This window comes from Gopherus flavomarginatus (genome assembly GCF_025201925.1).
Source record: "Gopherus flavomarginatus isolate rGopFla2 chromosome 13 unlocalized genomic scaffold, rGopFla2.mat.asm SUPER_13_unloc_7, whole genome shotgun sequence".
Lineage (NCBI taxonomy): Eukaryota > Metazoa > Chordata > Testudines > Testudinidae > Gopherus > Gopherus flavomarginatus.
In genome coordinates this window covers 38,550-45,000 of record NW_026114615.1, presented here as the reverse complement: position 1 = coordinate 45,000, position 6,451 = coordinate 38,550, and positions in this window count along the sequence as shown.

Here is a 6,451-nt window from a genome sequence, read left to right as displayed (position 1 = left end):
CCGCCCGAGGATCACCGTCCTGGGCCAGAGACAGAGAATTCCACCAGGTCCTTTGGATGGGGCCCACGGAAAGGCAATTTTCCCAAAATTTCCCCAGAGACTCCGGGCACTGCTGGGAGGTCCCCCAGGAAGCCGGAGCCAATTTTTTTATTTTTTTTCGAAATAAGGATCGGGACCACAGTGACCGGGTAGACGCTTCCAGGCAAGCCGCTCGGGGCTCACCCTCCTCGGCCGCGGAGAGCGACTCGCCCCGGTCGTTTGGATCGGGCACGTGGAAAATTTTTACAAAATTTGCCCGGAGACTCCGGGCACTGCTAGAAGGTCCCCCCGGTCGCCGGAGCCAAAAAAAATTTTTTTTTTCGAAATAAGGATCGGGACCACCGTGACCGGGTAGCCGCAACCAGGCAAGCCGCTTGCGGCTCACCCTCCTCGGCCGCGGAGAGCGACTCGCCCCGGTCGTTTGGATCGGGCACATGGAAAATTTTTACAAAATTTCACCGGAGACTCCGGGCACTGCTAGAAGGTCCCCCCGGTCGCCGGAGCCAAAAAATTTTTTTTTTTCGAAATAAGGATCGGGACCACCGTGACCGGGTAGCCGCTTCCAGGCAAGCCGCTCAGGGCTCACCCTCCTCGGCCGCGGAGAGCGACTCGCCCCGGTCGTTTGGATCGGGCACATGGAAAATTTTTACAAAATTTCACCGGAGACTCCGGGCACTGCTAGAAGGTCCCCCCGGTCCCTGGAGCCAAAAAAAATTTTTTTTTCCAAATAAGGATCGGGACCACCGTGACCGGGTAGCCGCTTCCAGGCAAGCCGCTCGGGGCTCACCCTCCTCGGCCGCGGAGGGCGACTTGACCCCGGTCTCCTGGATCTCTCACAAGGAAGGGTGTTTGGATCCCAAATTTTCCCCAGAGGCTCCCGGCGCCGCAGGAAGGTGCCCCCGGTCCCCGGAGCGAAGAAAAACAACTTTTTCTCCAGTCTCCATCGGGACCTCCGGGACCGGGTCCCCGCCGCCCGGCAAGCCGCTCGGGGCTCACCCTCCTCGGCCGCGGAGAGCGACTCGCCCCGGTCGTTTGGATCGGGCACATGGAAAATTTTTACAAAATTTCACCGGAGGCTCCGGGCACTGCTAGAAGGTCCCCCCGGTCCCTGGAGCCAAAAAAAAAATTTTTTTTCCAAATAAGGATCGGGACCACCGTGACCGGGTAGCCGCTTCCAGGCAAGCCGCTCCGGGCTCACCCTCCTCGGCCGCGGAGAGCGACTCGACCCCGGTCTTTTGGATCTCGCACACGGAAGGGTGTTCGGATCCCAAATTTTCCCCAGAGCTTCCGGGGGCTGCAGGAAGGTTCCCCCGGTCCCCGGAGCGAAGAAAATCCTTTTTTTCCCCAATCTCCGTCGGGACTTCCGAGACCGGGTCCCCGCCGCCCGGCAAGCCGCTCGGGGCTCACCCTCCTCGGCCGCGGAGGGCGACTTGACCCCGGTCTCCTGGATCTCTCACAAGGAAGGGTGTTTGGATCCCAAATTTTCCCCAGGGCTTCCGGGTGCTGCAGGAAGGTTCCCCCGGTCGCCGGAGCGAAGAAAATCAATTTTTTCTCCAATCTCCATCGGGACTTCCGAGACCGGGTCCCCGCCGCCCGGCAAGCCGCTCGGGGCTCACCCTCCTCGGCCGCGGAGGGCGACTTGACCCCGGTCTCCTGGATCTCTCACAAGGAAGGGTGTTCGGATCCCAAATTTTCCCCAGAGGCTCCCGGCGCCGCAGGAAGGTGCCCCCGGTCCCCGGAGCGAAGAAAAAACAATTTTTTCCCCAGTCTCCATCGGGACTTCCGAGACCGGGTCCCCGCCGCCCGGCAAGCCGCTCGGGGCTCACCCTCCTCGGCCGCGGAGAGCGACTCGCCCCGGTCGTTTGGATCGGGCACATGGAAAATTTTTACAAAATTTCACCGGAGGCTCCGGGCACTGCTAGAAGGTCCCCCCGGTCCCTGGAGCCAAAAAAAAAATTTTTTTTCCAAATAAGGATCGGGACCACCGTGACCGGGTAGCCGCTTCCAGGCAAGCCGCTCAGGGCTCACCCTCCTCGGCCGCGGAGAGCGACTCGACCCCGGTCTTTTGGATCTCGCACACGGAAGGGTGTTCGGATCCCAAATTTTCCCCAGAGCTTCCGGGGGCTGCAGGAAGGTTCCCCCGGTCCCCGGAGCGAAGAAAATCCTTTTTTTCCCCAATCTCCGTCGGGACTTCCGAGACCGGGTCCCCGCCGCCCGGCAAGCCGCTCGGGGCTCACCCTCCTCGGCCGCGGAGGGCGACTTGACCCCGGTCTCCTGGATCTCTCACAAGGAAGGGTGTTTGGATCCCAAATTTTCCCCAGAGCATCCCGGCGCCGCAGGAAGGTGCCCCCGGTCCCCGGAGCGAAGAAAATCAATTTTTTCCCCAGTCTCCATCGGGACTTCCGAGACCGGGTCCCCGCCGCCCGGCAAGCCGCTCGGGGCTCACCCTCCTCGGCCGCGGAGAGCGACTAGACCCCGGTCTACTGGATCTCTCGCAAGGAAGGGGGTTTGGATCCCAAATTTTCCCCAGAGGCTCCCGTCGCCGCAGGAAGGTGCCCCCGGTCCCCGGAGCGAAGAAAAACAATTTTTTCTCCAGTCTCCATCGGGACCTCCGAGACCGGGTCCCCGCCGCCCGGCAAGCCGCTCGGGGCTCACCCTCCTCGCCCGCGGAGAGCGACTCGCCCCGGTCGTTTGGATCGGGCACATGGAAAATTTTTACAAAATTTCACCGGAGGCTCCGGGCACTGCTAGAAGGTCCCCCCGGTCCCTGGAGCCAAAAAAAAAATTTTTTTTCCAAATAAGGATCGGGACCACCGTGACCGGGTAGCCGCTTCCAGGCAAGCCGCTCAGGGCTCACCCTCCTCGGCCGCGGAGAGCGACTCGACCCCGGTCTTTTGGATCTCGCACACGGAAGGGTGTTCGGATCCCAAATTTTCCCCAGAGCTTCCGGGGGCTGCAGGAAGGTTCCCCCGGTCCCCGGAGCGAAGAAAATCCTTTTTTTCCCCAATCTCCGTCGGGACTTCCGAGACCGGGTCCCCGCCGCCCGGCAAGCCGCTCGGGGCTCACCCTCCTCGGCCGCGGAGGGCGACTTGACCCCGGTCTCCTGGATCTCTCACAAGGAAGGGTGTTTGGATCCCAAATTTTCCCCAGAGCATCCCGGCGCCGCAGGAAGGTGCCCCCGGTCCCCGGAGCGAAGAAAATCAATTTTTTCCCCAGTCTCCATCGGGACTTCCGAGACCGGGTCCCCGCCGCCCGGCAAGCCGCTCGGGGCTCACCCTCCTCGGCCGCGGAGAGCGACTTGACCCCGGTCTACTGGATCTCTCGCAAGGAAGGGGGTTTGGATCCCAAATTTTCCCCAGAGGCTCCCGTCGCCGCAGGAAGGTGCCCCCGGTCCCCGGAGCGAAGAAAAACAATTTTTTCTCCAGTCTCCATCGGGACCTCCGAGACCGGGTCCCCGCCGCCCGGCAAGCCGCTCGGGGCTCACCCTCCTCGCCCGCGGAGAGCGACTCGCCCCGGTCGTTTGGATCGGGCACATGGAAAATTTTTACAAAATTTCACCGGAGGCTCCGGGCACTGCTAGAAGGTCCCCCCGGTCCCTGGAGCCAAAAAAAAAATTTTTTTTCCAAATAAGGATCGGGACCACCGTGACCGGGTAGCCGCTTCCAGGCAAGCCGCTCAGGGCTCGCCCTCCTCGCCCGCGGAGAGCGACCCGCCCCGGTCGTTTGGATCGGGCACATGGAAAATTTTTACAAAATTTCAACGGAGACTCCGGGCACTGCTAGAATGTCCCACCGGTCCCTGGAGCCAAAAAAAAATTTTTTTTCCAAATAAGGATCGGGACCACCCTGACCGGGTAGCCGCTTCCAGGCAAGCCGCTCAGGGCTCACCCTCCTCGGCCGCGGAGAGCGACTCGACCCCGGTCTATTGGATCTCGCACACGGAAGGGTGTTCGGATCCCAAATTTTCCCCAGAGCTTCCGGGGGCTGCAGGAAGGTTCCCCCGGTCCCCGGAGCGAAGAAAATCAATTTTTTCCCCAATCTCCGTCGGGACTTCCGAGACCGGGTCCCCGCCGCCCGGCAAGCCGCTCGGGGCTCACCCTCCTCGGCCGCGGAGGGCGACTTGACCCCGGTCTCCTGGATCTCTCACAAGGAAGGGTGTTTGGATCCCAAATTTTCCCCAGAGGCTCCCGGCGCCGCAGGAAGGTGCCCCCGGTCCCCGGAGCGAAGAAAATCAATTTTTTCCCCAATCTCCGTCGGGACTTCCGAGACCGGGTCCCCGCCGCCCGGCAAGCCGCTCGGGGCTCACCCTCCTCGGCCGCGGAGGGCGACTTGACCCCGGTCTCCTGGATCTCTCGCAAGGAAGGGTGTTTGGATCCCAAATTTTCCCCAGAGGCTCCCGGCGCCGCAGGAAGGTGCCCCCGGTCCCGGGAGCGAAGAAAAACAACTTTTTCTCCAGTCTCCATCGGGACCTCCGAGACCGGGTCCCCGCCGCCCGGCAAGCCGCTCGGGGCTCACCCTCCTCGTCCGCGGAGAGCGACCCGCCCCGGTCGTTTGGATCGGGCACATGGAAAATTTTTACAAAATTTCACCGGAGACTCCGGGCACTGCTAGAAGGTCCCCCCGGTCCCTGGAGCCAAAAAAAAAATTTTTTTTCCAAATAAGGATCGGGACCACCGTGACCGGGTAGCCGCTTCCAGGCAAGCCGCTCAGGGCTCACCCTCCTCGGCCGCGGAGAGCGACTCGACCCCGGTCTTTTGGATCTCGCACACGGAAGGGTGTTCGGATCCCAAATTTTCCCCAGGGCTTCCGGGGGCTGCAGGAAGGTGCCCCCGGTCCCCGGAGCTAAGAAAATCAATTTTTTTCCCCAATCTCCGTCGGGACTTCCGAGACCGGGTCCCCGCCGCCCGGCAAGCCGCTCGGGGCTCACCCTCCTCGGCCGCGGAGGGCGACTTGACCCCGGTCTCCCGGATCTCTCACAAGGAAGGGTGTTTGGATCCCAAATTTTCCCCAGAGGCTCCCGGCGCCGCAGGAAGGTGCCCCCGGTCCCCGGAGCGAAGAAAAACAATTTTTTCTCCAGTCTCCATCGGGACCTCCGAGACCGGGTCCCCGCCGCCCGGCAAGCCGCTCGGGGCTCACCCTCCTCGTCCGCGGAGAGCGACTCGCCGCGGTCGTTTGGATCGGGCACAAGGAAAATTTTTACAAAATTTCAACGGAGACTCCGGGCACTGCTAGAAGGTCCCCCCGGTCCCTGGAGCCAAAAAAAATTTTTTTTTTCCAAATAAGGATCGGGACCACCGTGACCGGGTAGCCGCTTCCAGGCAAGCCGCTCAGGGCTCACCCTCCTCGGCCGCGGAGGGCGACTTGACCCCGGTCTCCTGGATCTCTCACGAGGAAGGGTGTTTGGATCCCAAATTTTCCCCAGGGCTTCCGGGTGCTGCAGGAAGGTTCCCCCGGTCGCCGGAGCGAAGAAAATCAATTTTTTCTCCAATCTCCATCGGGACTTCCGAGACCGGGTCCCCGCCGCCCGGCAAGCCGCTCGGGGCTCACCCTCCTCGTCCGCGGAGAGCGACCCGCCCCGGTCGTTTGGATCGGGCACATGGAAAATTTTTACAAAATTTCACCGGAGGCTCCGGGCACTGCTAGAAGGTCCCCCCGGTCCCTGGAGCCAAAAAAAAAAATTTTTTTTCCAAATAAGGATCGGGACCACCCTGACCGGGTAGCCGCTTCCAGGCAAGACGCTCAGGGCTCACCCTCCTCGGCCGCGGAGAGCGACTCGACCCCGGTCTTTTGGATCTCGCACACGGAAGGGTGTTCGGATCCCAAATTTTCCCCAGAGCTTCCGGGGGCTGCAGGAAGGTTCCCCCGGTCCTCGGAGCGAAGAAAATCAATTTTTTCCCCAATCTCCGTCGGGACTTCCGAGACCGGGTCCCCGCCGCCCGGCAAGCCGCTCGGGGCTCACCCTCCTCGTCCGCGGAGGGCGACTTGACCCCGGTCTCCTGGATCTCTCACAAGGAAGGGTGTTTGGATCCCAAATTTTCCCCAGAGGCTCCCGGCGCCGCAGAAAGGTGCCCCCGGTCCCCGGAGCGAAGAAAAACAACTTTTTCTCCAGTCTCCATCGGGACCTCCGAGACCGGGTCCCCGCCGCCCGGCAAGCCGCTCGGGGCTCACCCTCCTCGGCCGCGGAGAGCGACCCGCCCCGGTCGTTTGGATCGGGCACATGGAAAATTTTTACAAAATTTCACCGGAGGCTCCGGGCACTGCTAGAAGGTCCCCCCGGTCCCTGGAGCCAAAAAAAAATTTTTTTTTCCAAATAAGGATCGGGACCACCCTGACCGGGTAGCCGCTTCCAGGCAAGCCGCTCAGGGCTCACCCTCCTCGGCCGCGGAGAGCGACTCGACCCCGGTCTTTTGGAT